The sequence below is a fragment of the Varroa destructor genome, unplaced genomic scaffold (assembly GCF_002443255.2).
Source record: "Varroa destructor unplaced genomic scaffold, Vdes_3.0 BEIS01000005.1, whole genome shotgun sequence".
NCBI lineage: Eukaryota > Metazoa > Arthropoda > Arachnida > Mesostigmata > Varroidae > Varroa > Varroa destructor.
In genome coordinates, this window is record NW_019211458.1 from 9561194 (window position 1) to 9578610 (window position 17417).

The 17417-nt window shown below is 40.8% G+C and overlaps 1 long non-coding RNA gene across 1 annotated transcript; it reads left to right on the plus strand.

Annotated features, from left to right (window-relative positions):
- Nucleotides 1–9935: 9935 nt before the first annotated feature.
- Nucleotides 9936–11546, plus strand: LOC147755255 (uncharacterized). Its single transcript, XR_015329077.1, has 2 exons — nt 9936–10064; nt 10183–11546. It is a non-coding gene; the product is annotated as an uncharacterized LOC147755255 (long non-coding RNA).
- Nucleotides 11547–17417: the final 5871 nt, after the last annotated feature.

Consider the following 17417-nt stretch of genomic DNA (forward strand, 5'->3'; position numbering starts at 1 on the left):
CAATGGCCTACGCGTTAGACTTACCGAAGTGTTGTAGCAAGAGTCAAGTGGAAGCACTTTTCTTGGCCTACCTCTATGGCCTCCACCTCCTCCTTGCCTCACTCATGCCCTTGGCCTGAGCCTGTCTCCTCTACACGTCTTCGCTTAGCTATGTTCGTCCTCTTCCGCCTACTCCTTGAGTTCCTTTCCATCCTCTATCTTATCTGTTTCTCGATCCTGACACGCTACTCTACCCCACGTATTCCCTCTTTTGATGGTCATGTGTCGCTCACATTCTTTGTTAAGTGTTCCCTGACGTCTTTCCCGTTTGTCTGTTTGTCGTCCGTTCCCAAGGTGCTTTCGCATTTCTCCAGGACGTGTTCGGGACATACCAACGACTCACTTCGCTTGTTCAGCTTGGCCTGCTCGTAACTGCTGCTAGTGGTGCGACGAGAGCTCGCTTTGAGATCGTATCCCTTGGCCGTATCTATCCCCCATTGCTACCAACTTTCGTTTGCCGCTTTTGGTCCAATAGCCTAACGCCCCAGTGCCCTCAGTCCATCGTTTTCTTCGTTCCTGCTTCGTTCTCCCTCCCTCCCTCCCTTGTCCTCAGCGAAATAACCCCTACCGGTATCCGACAGCTTCGAGATAGCTTCTGTTCGTCACTCGGCTATACCCATCGCTATGTTGCTGTTCGGTCGCTATTGCCGTCCGTCCTACTACTGTAATGGACAGCTCTCGGGCGTCGTCAGTTGGTCATCAGCGTGCCCGGCGCATGCTCGTAGAGCATTGATGGCAGCGCCAACGGCAGTAAGTAATAGTAGCGGCTGTGGTGGCGTCGTGATCCATCTTCGTTCAAAAAAAAAGGCAACGATGATCTTTTTGTCGGACTTATCAATATTGCTTGCTCGCTAGCGTCGGTCGACTCGTCGGTATGTCGATGGAAGACGTCTCTACGCAAAAAAGTGGTTATGAAGGGACGAAATGAAGTAGACCGGTCTCTCTCATCACAAAATGCTATTTCAGCAATTACGTTAAATACGCCTAAGAATGCATGCAAGACCATCGCATCGATTACTACCTTAATAACAGGTTTACTTTAAGCCTGAAGTACTGGATATTCGATTCAGAATATACGGGGTGTGTTTTAACCTTCTCGTAGACGGTCAATACCACTTGACATTTCAAATGACACCCAAGCAATGAGTAGGATAACTTTCTCTGAAAAGATTATTTAAGCATTCGATTGATTTTTCCTAGTCCATATAAAAGGAAGAAAGTAAAAGATGTGTTCAGGGTTCAAGGATACATGGGAGGAGACAGCAGTTGTAATATTTAGTAACTGTTGTGCAGCTTGGTAAATTTTTATTTACAAAAAGCTATATTTGATAAACGTGCTTTACTGGCAATAAGTTAATAAATATTGCGTCGAACAGCTAAATGTAGGGCATACTAAGGACATGAGTCCTGGAACAATTCATCGTAGATAAGCCTAGCGATCCATCGAATAGGAGCGAAAATTACACGAAATCGCTCCTTGAACAACCCGCTGAACGGGAAGCTTGCTAATACCTCAGGTGAGCACATCAATTTGGAGACAGTTGAAGAGTGACAAGCCTATATGAGTCGATCTTTAAATCAACGCTCTCCCTTGCTCCTTTTTACTCTCCAAGATAATGCCAACAGCATGAAATAAGTCGCCGCCGCCGCCATCTTTATTGAAAGGAATCAAAGAAAACGAAGAGAGAGAAAGAGAGAGAAAACAAGAGCTGTACATTGAATAGGTGGCGCAACAACACTGGCCACTATGCTTGCGCCAGAAGCGCTCCTAGGCAAGCTAAAAAGCAAGGCCTGTCTCTAAGAAGAAGCCAACTTAACCATGTGACAGATTGTTGATAATATTATTCTCATGGTAATCGTCAGTTTCGTTGAACGCTGCGTGACAGCTTGAGATTTTCACTCTATTTCACGAGGCACTGTATTCCTCGTATCCAAGACGTTCTATTTCACGCGGTACAACGCGAATACTTATGACGCTAATTTTATTTCTACCGACAATTTAAAACCCGGTGGATAAAAATACTCGGTTGATCTAGTAAGAGTCAATAGTTTTTTTTTAGACTACTATTTACGAACCTCAATAACATGTACTAGTACTCCGAAAAATACGAAAGCAAGTGTCGGACTGATCGTTCAAGTTCGTTTCGTAAATAACATGACTAAGCTTGTTTGCAGTTACCCATGGGTCGGAAGCAATGGGGCGTCGAGACGAATTTCTACGATTTCTGATAAGAGACGCATACGGCCTGCTACCAAAAGCATCTCAAAGGCAGGGTAAAAATCCCGTTCCAGTCTAGCGCGTTTCAAACTCAAATATGATCTTACTTAACCGAAACAACGTATTTTATTTATCGTGTAGCGGTCTCAAACAAATATCTGTACGGCTACAACCAAATTGGCTAAGCTGTAGTTTTGAAATAACGAAAATAGTAACGGCAAGAAATCGGCAGGGAAACAATATCAAAGACTGCATTGCCTAATATAACGATTATTAAGAAAACAGACGAACAGAAATCCTGAATACTAGATAATTATAGTATTTTACAAGCATCTCTAGCTATTGCTCCTTTACTAACGGATGTAAAAAGAACGAAAGCAAAAAGTCTCGGTATTATTTAATAGTTTGCAATTTTCTGTACGTTGCTATTTAATTCTAATAATATTTTAATGATCTTTCTCCTATAAGAAGCAGCAGCAGCAACCACTCAGGTAGGCAGGCGACAGGCGAAACTTGTGCCCTTAGTGCTATCTAATAATATGCTAGTTTGGCTAGTTTTTGTTCGGTTTAAGCCTGCTGAGTCGACCGCAATAGGATAACAAAGAGGTCCCGTGTCATTAATATCCCTTCCCTTTCTTCATTCAATGGAGTAAGGTGAGTTTGTCAAGCTGCCCGTCCAACACTGTTTCCCTGTAACGGAGTTGTCCAAAGAGGCTAGAGAGATAAGGTAGGTAGGTAGGTAGGTTTGTTACCGTGTTGGAGGTGGCGTTGTCTGTCTTTGTGAAGGCGTCTTCTTCGTTTTCCCAGTTACTGTAGCGGTGAGGAGAGTCGCGTACGCGATGCGGACTGAGGGAATAAAGGGAATGGATTGATTTGATGGTAACTATAGCAACCAAGCAAGTAAATTCAATTATATCATCAAGTCCGAGTAGGAATAGGACGAAACGAAAGGGAAGGCTAAGACCAAAAGGGCGGCTAAAACGGTGACTGTAGTGGATAACCTCGTCGCAGTGTTCCTGTTGACCCTTCACTTCACCCCAATAACTCGGCGACTATACACAGGCCGTACGACCGCAGCTATACTGTGTAAACTCAACGAAAGAACACTGTGAAGTCACGAGCTTTTGCAGTTGTTCGCGTTGAAACGTGGCAAACCCAGCTGTATAGTTACTTCTAAATAAAGTATAATAGAAATAACTATCCACGCCAAATAGCTTATGCCCAATTTCAATACGATGTACTTGAGCATTTTGCACAGAATCGTTATTGTATAAATTGATTTTCGAGCAGACTCGGAAATACGACGTTTTATTTGTATTTGGTCATGACGTATCTGACAGCACGATCGCGAGAGTCCAAATGAAACGCATTTTATTTTCTAAACACTTTGCGATTACTTCATAGTGTACACATGTCTGTTTCTACATATTAATAGCAGCGTTCTGTACGAGACTGTATCGTCTGGAGAGTTTTGTCTGAAGAAACTACTGATCTGGATCATGCCCTTTGCAGATTGTTTTTTTTTTTTCTTTATTGTGCGTTCTCTAGGTGTTCGTTAGTTGATTAAAAACGCGTAAACTTTTTAGTTCGACGAAAAAAAGTGGACAGCCTGTTTAGTATATCGTTTAACAGTGTGCTGACAGGTTTACACACACAGCAAAAAGCGGAAGAACCTGGGAGGGATTTAAAAAAGGCAGGAAATGTTCGCCTTCCTTGTTTCTTAACGGAAAGATCAAATATTGTACACGACTTCTCTCTTGAAACGAACACGGAACACATCCGTGAAGAAAAATCGCTCTCTCTTCCGGCATTATTTCCGCCCTTCGAAATTGAACTTTAACCTCGACTCGTCCAATCCAGCCTAACTCACTTAGTGTTGCAGCGTCGATAAGCTAGCTACGGACGGGATCGGGGCATGTACCCTAGAGGTGGTGGTCTTGAATTATAAGGTTGAGAAATAAAATTGTCTTATAACTGTAGCCTTTAATATACACTAATCAATCTAGCGTATTGCTTATGTCATAACTTCTGATTATTTTGACCGCGAGCTGCCATTTTTTGTGGGTCAAATTGTTAGTAATGATTATCTGAATTGGGTTTAGTGAAAACCAAAACTTATCCTTATATTTAAAGTGCGCTCTTTGGAAACGTTTAAAAACAACCATTTGAGCGTATCTTGAGTAAAAGTACGGCACTTATTAAAATAACATCAAATAAATAATACATTAAACTAGCAATTGTTCTGTTTGAACAATCATAAAGCTTTTTTAATATTTTGAGCTACAAAGCACGAAATGTTTTGTAATATATCCATGGGCGTTTGTACTACGTTCAACATGAAGTAGCAGCACTTACTGCCTAATGTGCAGACAATGTCCAGTCAACGAGAGAAGCAGGGTAATTCCGACTGGAATCCATTGATTGAACTTACATTGAGACTACTTCTTCACAAGGGGATGCATGATTAACAATAGCATAATACTCGATTATTCGACCAATTCCCTGATGGTTATATATTTTGTAAACTGTATTTTCGTTGGCTGGCCGGCGCGGGGTGTTAGTAAATTGTATTGATGATCTTTTTACAGGTGGACTGAGATAGTTGAAGGGTTTGAACTTTCCATCTGTCAGTCTCATGATTAACCTCCTAGTGGCTATATTTATTTAGGCTCACACATGAGTAGCTCGACAACGCACACAAGCGAGCTATTATTAGGGGGTCAGAGGGAAGAAGGGGTCATTTGAAAATGATTATGCAAACACCGAGTGTGCGCGCCTTCAGGGCGAGGGGATATGGCTAGACGTAATTTTCTCGTGTTCCCGTCAAGCGACGTTTATTACAATTCTGGATAAGGAAAACCGAGCGTGTATTCTTCGACATAATGACACCGATTTGTATGCAGAATTGAGTAAAACGAAATTAGTTTTTATAAGTACGCGTTAATTCGTTTTCTTTTGTCAGTTACAACTGTTTATTAGTAACTTATTAATATGCATACATTTGTTTGGGCCGATAAAGTTATAGTGACGCTAAAATATCGAAAACAGTGTACATAATAAGTTGTAATATTTATAGTACACCATCATAGATAACTAAACATACTTTCATTTTATGCATCAAGTGATCACGCGGGCAGTTTCGAATAAAAGCTGAATTTTCTATTTTTAGATGGTAGCCCTTTTTTGTGTCGCCATGCTGCTGTGAATGCTAAGAAACCAAGAGCTGCCCCATTCGTAGGCTACTGGTAATGCTATGCAATTCATATCTGCATTATTTATATATGCCATTTAATGACTGTATATTTTCAACTTAACAAATTTCCAATTTCTGGTGGAAATATTGCCGTTGCTTTGCAATGGCCAAAGTTCGTACCGTTAAGAGACCTTAAGCGAACGAGATACAAATGCAATGGTAGTCTTAGATAATAAGTTTCAAATCCAGGCTACGCCAAATTTTGTCACTTGTACACACATGAATGAAAAGAGCGAATCACTCAAGACACAGATTTGCTCAGCAACCGTACCCATTCCTATAAACTAAAAAGCGTTGGTTGCGCCCTCGTGCTCAGTACCTTTTTCGACGTAGCTAAATAATTCTCTAAGGCATAGTAATGCTTAATGGACACCAATTACAGTTTTACTCAAAGCATAGATTATGACCTATGATCAGATGAGTCTGTAGTCCAAGGGTGTTTGTGCATACTGAAGACAACAAACGCAGTCAATTGTATAAAAAGTTTTCATCTTCGTCAAATCTCTGATCTAGGATCCTCTTAGGCGGCCGGTCTTGTGCTACACCAACTGGTGCTTGGTTAGCGGGTTTATTGAACTATTTCGATAGAATTGTCTAGAATAACTTTTACGTTAGTTGATTTCAAATCTAAATTTAGCGCTGTATATTATTACGGCCTAATCGAGCCAATTTTTTATTGAGAGGAACTTAATAAATATAGTTTTAGTTAACAATAATCATAATTAATAGCCTGTTACAAGCGAATCCGGGCTTTCAACTTTGACTTTTGAACTATTTTGGCTAGAATGATGATTGATGTATCGGAGACGTTAGTCCCGGTCTTCTGGACACCCATTTACAGTTTTTCTACCTATAACTTCTCTCCAAGACAACATCATTTTCTCGCCTGCCCCCTCTCCGGCTGGCAGTCAGAAGTGAACCACGCCTCGTCTATGTGGACTGTATCCCGCAACTTGTACGTAGAATGCACCAGACGTATTTCCATTTGGTCTGCGAGCAATTCACGTTTTTTACTTAATTTCGGCTTTTTTTGGTACTCGGATTATAATTTTGTAACAGGTTACAGCTTTGTTACATAAAAAGCTTCCTAGATTGCAGCAATGCGTCCTTGCCCTGTGTGTCCCGACACCTGATCATCATCTCGTGGCTATTTTTGGAACCACATACTGTGGTTTTGCTTCAAGCTTCGTTGCTTAATCTCTTCACAAGCCTTCGATGCTCTGTAGCATTCAAAGAACAACATTTGGGCACTGATTTTCGAGACTGAAAGATATTTTTCCTTTTGAACTCATTTCTCCTGTAGTAAACTCACCACTTACTGGAAGACCCGCGCAGTACCAGTCGAATTTAACTTGCTAGGAGCGCGTATTTCAAGAGTCCTTCAATTTCAAAATTCGTCAGATTCGCTGGTGAAAGCCCACTATTTTTCAATATCAATTGTACAGAATTATCAGTAGCTATTATTGTTCCATACACTCCTCCCTCTGTTTGCGCAAAATAGATGAAGGTACAAGGTAATGTTTATAAATGTATCCAATCTAAATGCGTGAATGTTGGCTGCCTAATGAGGACGCTTCGGTTTTTTTACGTATGGACTGATTTCAATTTCTCTCTCTATATTAAAGGGCCTGTGCAAGAAGAATGACCTTTGACCGTTGACCGAAGAAGACAGTCATCATAACCAGTTAATGTTTTCTATACGGATTCTATAAGTAACTTCTCACTGTGCTCGTTCGCACGTTTCAGGCCAGGCATTTGAAATGGAATTAAAACGTTCCTCCCATACCATTATAAGCTTTCTGTCCAAGGCTCTCCCTTACTTGACCCATCCTCTATGTACCGTAGAGCAAAAATAATACAATGAGTAGTTGAGAGAAAGACGAGATCAATATTTGCGGTAGATTCTCATTTCAATGACGACCCGCGGATTCCCTCAAAGTCCAGCGAAAGCGATACGACGAACGAATAGATCTGCTGGACGAGCACTGTTTGCGCTGAATTCTGAATGGCACCTTGAATCGTATTTGCGCGAAACGATATTAAGGCGAAAATGACGAAAGTCCCCGTGGAGCGGCCTCGATACCCAAGAAAACATGGCTCTTTTCCTAAGGCAACTGGAAGGTGAATGCGCAAGGTGGGAAGTCGAAAAGCGATACCACTGTCGTCGTCGCATCGACTAGCAAGCGAATAAGGCCGAGGTCTGCCATCAGCTTCAAGCGACAAGGCGTAGCATTAGTGGCGACAGCATCAGCAGCAGAAACGAATGGAATTTATGATATTTCTTTTTACAAGGACGAATATTTATTCTTATGGTCATTTTGTACTTTTAGCTTCAATGCGTTGAAGGAGGGGATCAATTTTGGTGCTGCTGTGCCTGATGCAGCAGGCCTATTTTTAGACTGCTATGGGCGAAGCTGATGGCGGGGCTGGGGATGAGGGGTGTGGGAAATGGAGGATCACGCGACGGCTGATCAAGATAGAGACGGCGACGAGCGGAATCCATGGAATTTAGTAGAAAAATCTAATTCCACATCTAGCCTTTCACGAAGGGTCCGACAGAGGCAGAAGAAAGGAAGGGAAATCTGGACAGGAAGATACTGTACAGAAAATTTTGAGTCATATTCCTGCGCTCACAACACGAATAAGTTGAAGGCAATGGGACAGCTAGAAATAAAATAAGCAATGGTAGACATCGAAAAACGAGTGAAACAAAAGAACTACACGAGATCTGAACCACTTATGCGAGCGGGCGAGGAAAATCAGCCTGGAAGTGAGAGCGAAGGAGTAGAACTTCTGAAAATTTTCTAGCTTTGGAAGAACATGAAATGGATGCTATGACGCGGTATCCGTATATAGATACATGTATGACTGAAAACATCGCTTCGAAACTGTGATAATTTATTGACAAAAATCAGATCTGAGCAAATTTGCCTCAGCAGAAGACCAAACGAAGCAGGCGTTTCTATCTAAAAGGTCTAGCTGTTGTTTTAGGTAGTGTATGCTACAGATATATGACGTATATTATGGGTGTAACAGGAGTTCAAAGATGAAAACAATGTTTACACTGACATATGTAAAGCCATTTTTATTGCAATAAGAAGGAGCACAAAGAGCTAGGCACAAAAACTGGGCAGAACCTATAAGCTGATGCATTCATTACTCATAGTATATATTATTATATGATCGTTTCTGTTGGGCTGCTCCTTTTATAAGACAATATGTTCTAACGTACCTAATCCACTTCCCGCAAATAAAAAGAAAATTAAGCAGGTATAAAGCATTTGAATTTCATAGAAATCACAGTAGGCCTAAAATGAAGGTTGGTTTTTACGCGATGCATTGAACAACCCACGTTCAGTCGTTTTCTGACTAGCTTCTAATGACTATTATTTATGATAATATGTAATTTTCAACCCAGTCTGCAAGTGCTACGCAGAGCCACGTCAACGCTGCTTCATATCCGAGGGCATATTAAAGAATTATAATAAAATATCATAAAGTGTATACATCAATAATACTTTTCGCAGATCTAACTCAAACGCCCTGTCTCAACGAACTGCCTTTCTGTATTCCACATCCATTCACTGTTTTTCTGCTCTTATTTATCGGCTATGATTTGGCGAGTGCGCAAAAAACCGCTCCATCACCAACTTACTTATATATTCTTTGAAAGTTGCTTGAGACACAGGTAGCAAGTACATCGTGAGGTTAATCCTTATCTCAAAAAGGGGTATGTTCTTGTTGCCGCGATATTGGCGTGACCCACAGGCCAAACGTATTTCTCCTGCTGTATCCTTCCAGCTGTGCCTCGTCAGCTAGGCATGATAACGTTAGTGGTATTGTATTAATGCAGTCGTTTGTCGCTTGTACTGAAGGGAACTTGAAACAAATCCGCAGGTAACAAGACTATGAGAAATGGTTGTCGTATCGCCGAATATAGGCTCTTGATATATCTGGTTAGCCATCGCTCTCTCTCTTTTGAATGATAGAGCGCTCTAAGAAGAAAGTGGTTCATCGGCACTTTAGTAAACTTCAGTGACCCAACACAATTTTTCATTTCTTCACGCCAATCCGCTAAGGCAGAAACACCGGCCCTAGTATCATCTATTTCTACACCCCAGAACTATACTACCATTCTTGGATTTATAGCAATAACGGGAGTTGCTACTTCTAAACACCACATGGATAAATAAGAATAACAGTTGATGGGGACGCCAGTCACTTCGGATGACTTTTCCAAACTGAAGACTGACTATCTCCCGATATTTGTGACCTCGCAAATGAAGTACGTTTACACGCTGCTTTCTTGCGTTGCTGATACGACTGGTATGTTGGAGCAGCAACGTAAGACGTGCAGACCTTTAGCCACACAGCAACGAAATAAAGCAGACAGGAACACGTAGTAGCTGTCGTAGTGCTGATGGTGGTAGATGGGCAGAGACATGCATTCTGCACGCTAAACGACGCGTGCATCGTTGCTCGTGTAACAAAAATAAAAACAGCTAACAGCGTGCCAGGCCATAGTATAGAACAGCGATGACCAACTGAAGGAGTGTGAGTCGACTTTGTATAGTACAAAATATGCATTCATTTTTGCCCACAACAGCCTGACATAAGGCACACCAGTTACATGCAACGCGCTAGTATACGGTTTGTGTTTGTTCTGTTCAAGCTCCTAACAATGCTGAATGAATTCGTTGAAGTTACGTATGGTCTATCGAATGCCGGTTCATCGAGAACTGTCTGAAGTTGTGTGAGCTCGGGATAGCTAACGCTAGCAGAAGTGAAGGGTCCACTACGGGTGCATCCTATGAAAATGCAAGTTAGTTTCAGATGGACCCTACATCTTGATGTCAGAAAAGCAGTGGCTTTTTTCCACATTACCCCTGTACCCAACTAGCTGCAACAGTTCGGCCAGAGACGTCACAGATAAAACGCACCATACACATAGAGCCCGAGCTATAACGTGCAGGGACCTGCTACAATGGCCTGGCTTCTCCTAGACCTGGCGAGCCCTCTTTTAGGAAAACAACGTGTAGCGCATAATTCAGGATTCTAACAACAAAAAAAAAATGCTTTACTTTAACTTTGCAAACTGTGTATGCATTTCTTTGTTTGTATACGGGCAACAGCTACCTACGAACCTGCTTGCGGTTTCTCTCTGCACAGATGGGTTTGAGCTTATACAATTTTTTTTTTTTGTTAGAGCTTATATATGTGAGAATAATCTTGAAAATTTTCCCTATTATGATTGTAAAATGTCAGCCTTACAGCTTGTCCGCAGTGTTTATACATATCGTACAATAAGAGACGCTTATGTAGCGCTTATAAGCGTTCTTGCCATGCAGGGTTTTTATACGTGGATTTATTCACCATCGGAAGAGGCACCGATTTGGCCAGTCTAAAAATGACTCTCCTCAAGGTATAAATGCACGGGTCGTAGTGGTATTGACACAGTCGAGGTGTAACCGAAGTCAGCTATTATAACCAATCGATCAGACTCTAGAAAAGTTATTGAGGTAATGTTTGAACGTCTTACTTATCTAGTGGTCACTCAATCTTTCCAAAAGAGATATACCGTTTTTTTTTTTTCTAGGCAATTACGTTGCCAATACTTACATTCTAATTCCTCGACATATGCTACCATTATAACTCTATAAAGTATATATATATATATACACACATAAACTCTATAAAAGAACTCCTTTCGTCGAAGGAGATTAGCTGTTAGATGAACTCCGCCATAACAAATGAACCTGAATGAGATCAGCGACGCTTCGAACTTTGTACCGCTCTATACTGTAATTTCGGCTGCGAGGATCGATTGGTACAATTTGGCTATTGGTTGAACTTTATTAATTGTAATAAGAATCGCCGTGATTGTCTACTGATAATGATAATGAATGCTGGAATCGGTTGATGCGGTTCTGGCTTTGTTTCACCGTTTTCGTTAGTGCAGATTGTTGTCCCAGACACATTGTTAACGAATCAATGGAATTAATCATTAGTTCACTGTATAAACAATGTGTGTGTGTGTGTGTGTGTGTTTTTTCTTTATAATTCAGTGCTTTTTTCAACAGTATCTTGTTCCTAAATTCTCCAGTGCGTCAAAGAAGCATTGATCAAACCCTAATTGTTAACCCGTAGCCTAGCGTTAAAGCGCTTCATTCGCCGGCCCGTCACCAAGAGTTTTTATTTTACTTACATTGCCAATATTTTTAAGAAAATTATTATAACGTTACTCTTTTTTTTTGTAGCAAAAAATAATGTCTTGTTTTTATTTTGGTATATTTCACGGACTTTTCCATTTCGTTGAATCGATTAAGCATATATGGACATCATTAAATGGCTAAATTGTAAGCAGTAGCTTTTTAAGCTAATTTATACATGTGTTTCTTTAATGAAGACGTCTTTAGTTGGATAGTAGAGTCTTCAAACGTACGATCTATGTTTCGCAAGCTCTTCGTTCTGCTCGCAGACGAATCTGTTCTTCGTACCGGCGCGTGCCATGCACTGCGTTAAGAGGTAATCCAATGCGTAACAGCGCTAGTGATACTACGCTAAGGTTTCGCGTGCTAGACCACGAATCAGTCAAGTGTAAGTAGTTTCGATGATTTCGCGACACATCAAGAGAACGGAGAACAATTCTCGTTCTATGTGACCTATCCCAAAAAATAGGAATGAAAAAAGATAACATCTTTTAGTTACCCAACAATCATTTTCAGGGAGTTTGCAAAAGGTTAGACGTTTCAATCGAGTCACGTTGAAGGTTTTTTGAACGACCATTTATAGGTGGGAAAACCTATAGTGGAGACTATACTAAAGGATTTAAAGTTGAGCGAATACAGATGCATAAACAACTGTCTTCGAAACGCCCTAAGGCATTCGAAAGGATGCCGTCTTTGCTTTCACAGATCGTTACAAGTAATGAGCCCCGAGTGTACAGGTACGACGCGAGAATAACGTGGACGTAGACCGAAGAAATTGTTTGAGAAACAAGCTCCTTCTCGTTGCTTTTTTTCAACTAGATTTGTGCATCACGAGTTCATGTTGGATGAATTGACTGTTATTGGTAAGTAGTACCAAAATGGTAGACACATTCATTGTATTCAACAGGAGTTACTTGGCGCAGAACAACTAAAATTCGAATTATAAAGGCATGTACACCTTGTCTTGAGTTAAATCATCGAAACCTGTGCATGTGCGTGTCTAGCAAGACTTCTTATTTGGAACGGCAACGGCAAACGCCGACTGCGCAGTGTTTCCGTCAAACGCCTATAAGACGAACGAACGGAAAATGCTGGTATTCAACGAAACGTATTTATTTTCCATTTCATCTTATCGCAGAGAAAAAGGAATTTACCAGTCCATGAAAATGACTACGTTTCGAAGAGAACTTTGTATTGTGTATTACCACACTCATTACTACATCCACCTTCAGCTTATTTTCCCAGAGATTGTCGCTTCTTTGTCGGAAATTAGCAAAGATCAAGAGTTTCGGGGTACGGGACATCCATTAAAGAACAAGCCCAAAAAGAGGGCAAATCGACTAGAACCGAACCGATGCAGCCGAGTGACAGGACAGAACAGCTAACGTTATTTACCTAACGCTACGATGCGTACACCGCATGCCAGAGCCTGCTCAGGTATCTCAGGTACAAAGCGGGCTAGCACGATTCAGTGTAAGGTTACTATTCAAATGCGGAAGTAGTCTCTAGTCTTTCGCCCAAGGCGACTCTGTCTGTGTAACAGGAATGATCATCAGTGACGAGTTTTCATGATCGCCGTTATGTTGCATGTAGTCGTCAGTCTACCACACCAGAGTCTAGATGCTCAGTCACAATTGAGAACCGCCGGGGTTTTCCTCTGCTGTTGTCGCCCACTTGTCTTCGCACTTGATGCAGGTTCCTCGGGTCCATTTCTTTCTTAGCAGGTATCGTTCGTCCGTTGACAGAGGAATCGTTTGAAAAAAGCAGACAAATTTCAGATTACGCCTTCCTGTCTTACTATTCTACACCTTGGCCCCATCGTTTCCTCATTCCCTTTACAGGTTCCTGCGGTGTATATTTCGTTACTGTGCCTCTCGTTCGTCACTTAAACCAGATATTATTCGGGCCAGCCAGTATAAAGACTTCTACTTACCAGCTTTTGATCTGGAATTAAAACGTATCCTCCATTACGAGCTCACATACTACTACATCATTGCGCACTTATCAACGTGTGTCGTTGGTACTATTTACGATGCGCCGAAAAAGAGATCCATAAATCTTCGACCAATTGGGGGTCGGTTAGCATAACCGTACGCGTGAAAAATACATTTGCACGAATGTGCTTATGATGTTGAATTTAAGTCTCTAGCTAGATTTATCGCGTAAGGCCAATTGCATGTGACAGTGCTGTACCTACACATGCGCTCACTATGACAACAAAGAAAACTGTTTGAATTATTCTTTGATGTATTAAAGGGATACCGTGTTGCTGCGATTTCAAGACGTTCGATAATGTTTCTAGCCAGAACACAAGAGGCCTTATGAAATGCATGGCACCCATTGTGAGATGGTTCTTTAAAATACATTTTTTATGTGTTGTCATAAAAGGCGCCATAATTCCAAAACACGAAACGCAGCAAAAATGTTCCATCACACATATAACCTACTTTATGTCTAGCGTATGTCATGACCAGATCTCATTTTATAATAAGAAGAAGCCTTGAATATGGCTTGAGATAGGAATGTAGAACAAAAGAGGCCGCACGAGCTGACGGGGGATGAAGATCACGTATGCCCTCGATGGGCGTCTCTGCTTCGGTTTTTCTAGTCTCTACAACGAGGTGGCTTAGAACACCAAGCTTCTATCGTAAAGTAACCAGGGGCAGGATTAAATCACGCTAGCAGTACACAAGTAATACACAATTTACGTCAATAGCAAAACTATTTATTACCTTTTTCCATCTACTTCCGAACCGGAAATCTGTTACTACAAGATGAAGTAAATGAACTGACAATGTATTAGCTTTATTTAAAAATCCGAAACATATTTTTTCTGAGACTAAAATTTAAACGGCTAAATCCAAGCTGCCGCCAATCCAGCAAACAGTTTAGTCACTGACTGGGTGAATTGTTTATTTTAAATCTTGCTTAACTTTGAAGTAAGTAATTTATGCCTATACATCTTGTCAACGAACGCAGTTACTAGTACGGTTGTTGTGAACGACAAAAAATGTGTTTCGAGACTACGTTTGTTCGTATAACCTCTGAATTAGCATGATTGTAAAAAAAATTCGCGAGATCCAAAACGGCTTTTGAAACAACGGAGCTTACCTAACTGCAGAATTGTCAGTCTGGTGACCTTTCACTTTCTTTACCAGGGGGGTTGTCGCTGCAGTTTCAACATTATTCGAGACCCACTACACGGTGGGGTTCATTATTTTTTTTTAAATTAACTTGCTTGTTATCAAACATTTAATTATATTTTTTTTCCAAATAAAAGCGGCACAGACGCACTAATTTATAATAATATTCCCCATGCGTTCGGTAAGAAACTGTTGCCATGCATTGTTGTGCTTATAGATCTTACGTTTAGAGCTGCTTAATTGTGCTTGAGTGCTTTAGCTAGTTGTTCGTTAGGGCTAGCATTAGAAGGCTTAGAAAACTCATCTCAAGGAGAAGATGGTTTGACACTTTAAAAGGCCTATCCGCATCGAGAGGCCGGTGCCATGTTTTACCGTTGTCAAGCAAGCAATATAGATTTCCGTCACCTTGTAGTTGTCACATAAAAAACTATGAGAAGAATGCCTTTGCCGTGCAACGCTGTGTGACAGTAAAAAGCGCTCACATCATACTGGCCCATGTTCCGACAGTGAATTCATATGAGCAGCAAAGCATGCAGACAAATGGTCTTTACTTATAGAAACTATTCAGGTAAATGACCCAACTTGTTTCCATCAAGGACCACACAAAGCTCCAACTAATGTAGCACTACCCAGTCTCACATCTATTTCTTCAAATTGGAAAGCACAAAGTATACATTTTGACCTTACTGGGCGGACGCCTTCTTCTTTAGCGTCGACGTACTTCATTATCTCCTATTTGGGCTTTTTTATTGAGTAAAGCGGAAGGTCCATGGGTAGCTTTTTTTTTCAAAGGGTAAGTATACTAGGAAAAGACTATAGATTAGAACAGATTGGAGCTACCTAGTAGTTCAACCAAGTAGTTCTAAGTTGCGCTGTCTATATGCCCACCACCGCCACCACTTATTTAATAACACAGATTACTATTATACTGGTCTATCATAAATTGCAATCGATACTGTGCATCCATCATACGTCTCGAAGTTTACGAACAAAATAAGGCTCTGATTGGGACAAATGAGAGACCGTTTTGTTTCTCGACATTGTTGCCAGTAATAAATCACTCGGCTTTCTGTGTTGTATCAACATCAGACTTTTAGACTGGTGAGCGTCCTCAGTTATAATATGGTTCCCTATATAGACCTTTACATCTATCGGGGTGTTGATCACAAGTATCATTGCGACTGCACACACACACACACGGACCGTCTGCTTTGGTAAGAAGTATACATCATATCGTGAGTGACGTCATAGCTCAGTGAATACTGGCACGTTTTGTGTTTTTGAAAAACTCCGTCGGCGTGCGTTATATATTGTACGTAATATGTTCGATTAAATGCCGTCGACGAGATAAAAAGCATTAAAGCATAAAATGGAAGCTAGATTTTTCTAGCTTAGATGCAAATTGCCATTTACTTAGTCTGAAGTAAGGCCATAAGAGGTGCCATCTCCTTTTTCCATAATGAGAACCAAGTTTATGAAATAAACAATAAGGGCTTTTACGAGCCGCCGGAAGTTCCTACTGCCGATTGAACGCTGTGCTAGGACTGGTAGATAATTTTCTTGTTACATTGTTATGAACAAAAAGATACTCGTTCCACCCAGCGAAAAGCCCAAGAGGCAAGTTCATGGGTAAGTGCTGATAATTGAGTGGTCCTTCATTTATTTAGCATTTTTCCAGATATGATACATCTTTCCTAAAAAAAAAAAAAACTAGTCCCTGTAAAAACGATGGTTTCTATTTAACACAAGGTCAAAGTTTTCCTCTATGATTAATCAAGCACACCTAGTAACATAAAGAGTCGAATTTCTTGTGTAGATGTTTGCCTAGGACCACTGTTTACGAATGTCGGACAAAAATAACTTAATAATTATAGCTAATTGCCGGTATATTTTCGACTTGTCGTGTTTAAGAGTCAACGTTCCAAGATATCTTTCCATAAAAATGACATGTTGCTAATACGAGCATCACAAATTCAAGCATTAAATATCCCTCAAGCGAATAATAAGCCCTTGCTAATTATTGCTCACCTAAATATACTCGCAATTCAAGAAGGTATATACATCTGAAAGGCTCTTATTGATTTGTTTCTTTATTTATGGCTATGAGCTGATAATTTTTATCAGTGCTAATCAGTAGATAGCCAGTTAAATCAGCGTGACTGGTACGACTATAGCGTCCAGGGCTTTTTAGTGCAGCGAGTTAACTGGACGTCTATACGTTTTTTACGATATATATTTTTCTATTAGTATATCCGGTAATGAAGACGTTGTTGAATTGTCGGACGCTGTTGCTATATTTGTCTTTAAAACATTTTTAGTGGCTCTAACTACCGGCACGCGCAAGGTACAAAACTTACGTTGCTCATAATGGTGCTGCCAAAAAGCTGTGTTAGCTAATTCAGTACACCCTATAGCGGATAATTTTTGTTGCAGTTTTTGCGGTGCGGATCTTGACTCTGGCAAGAAGATCTGCGGATTCTTATGTATCGAAAGGTACCATCCTCTTCAACCATTAGGGTAAACGTTGCCACGGCAGGCGTCATACCTGCAAGAGT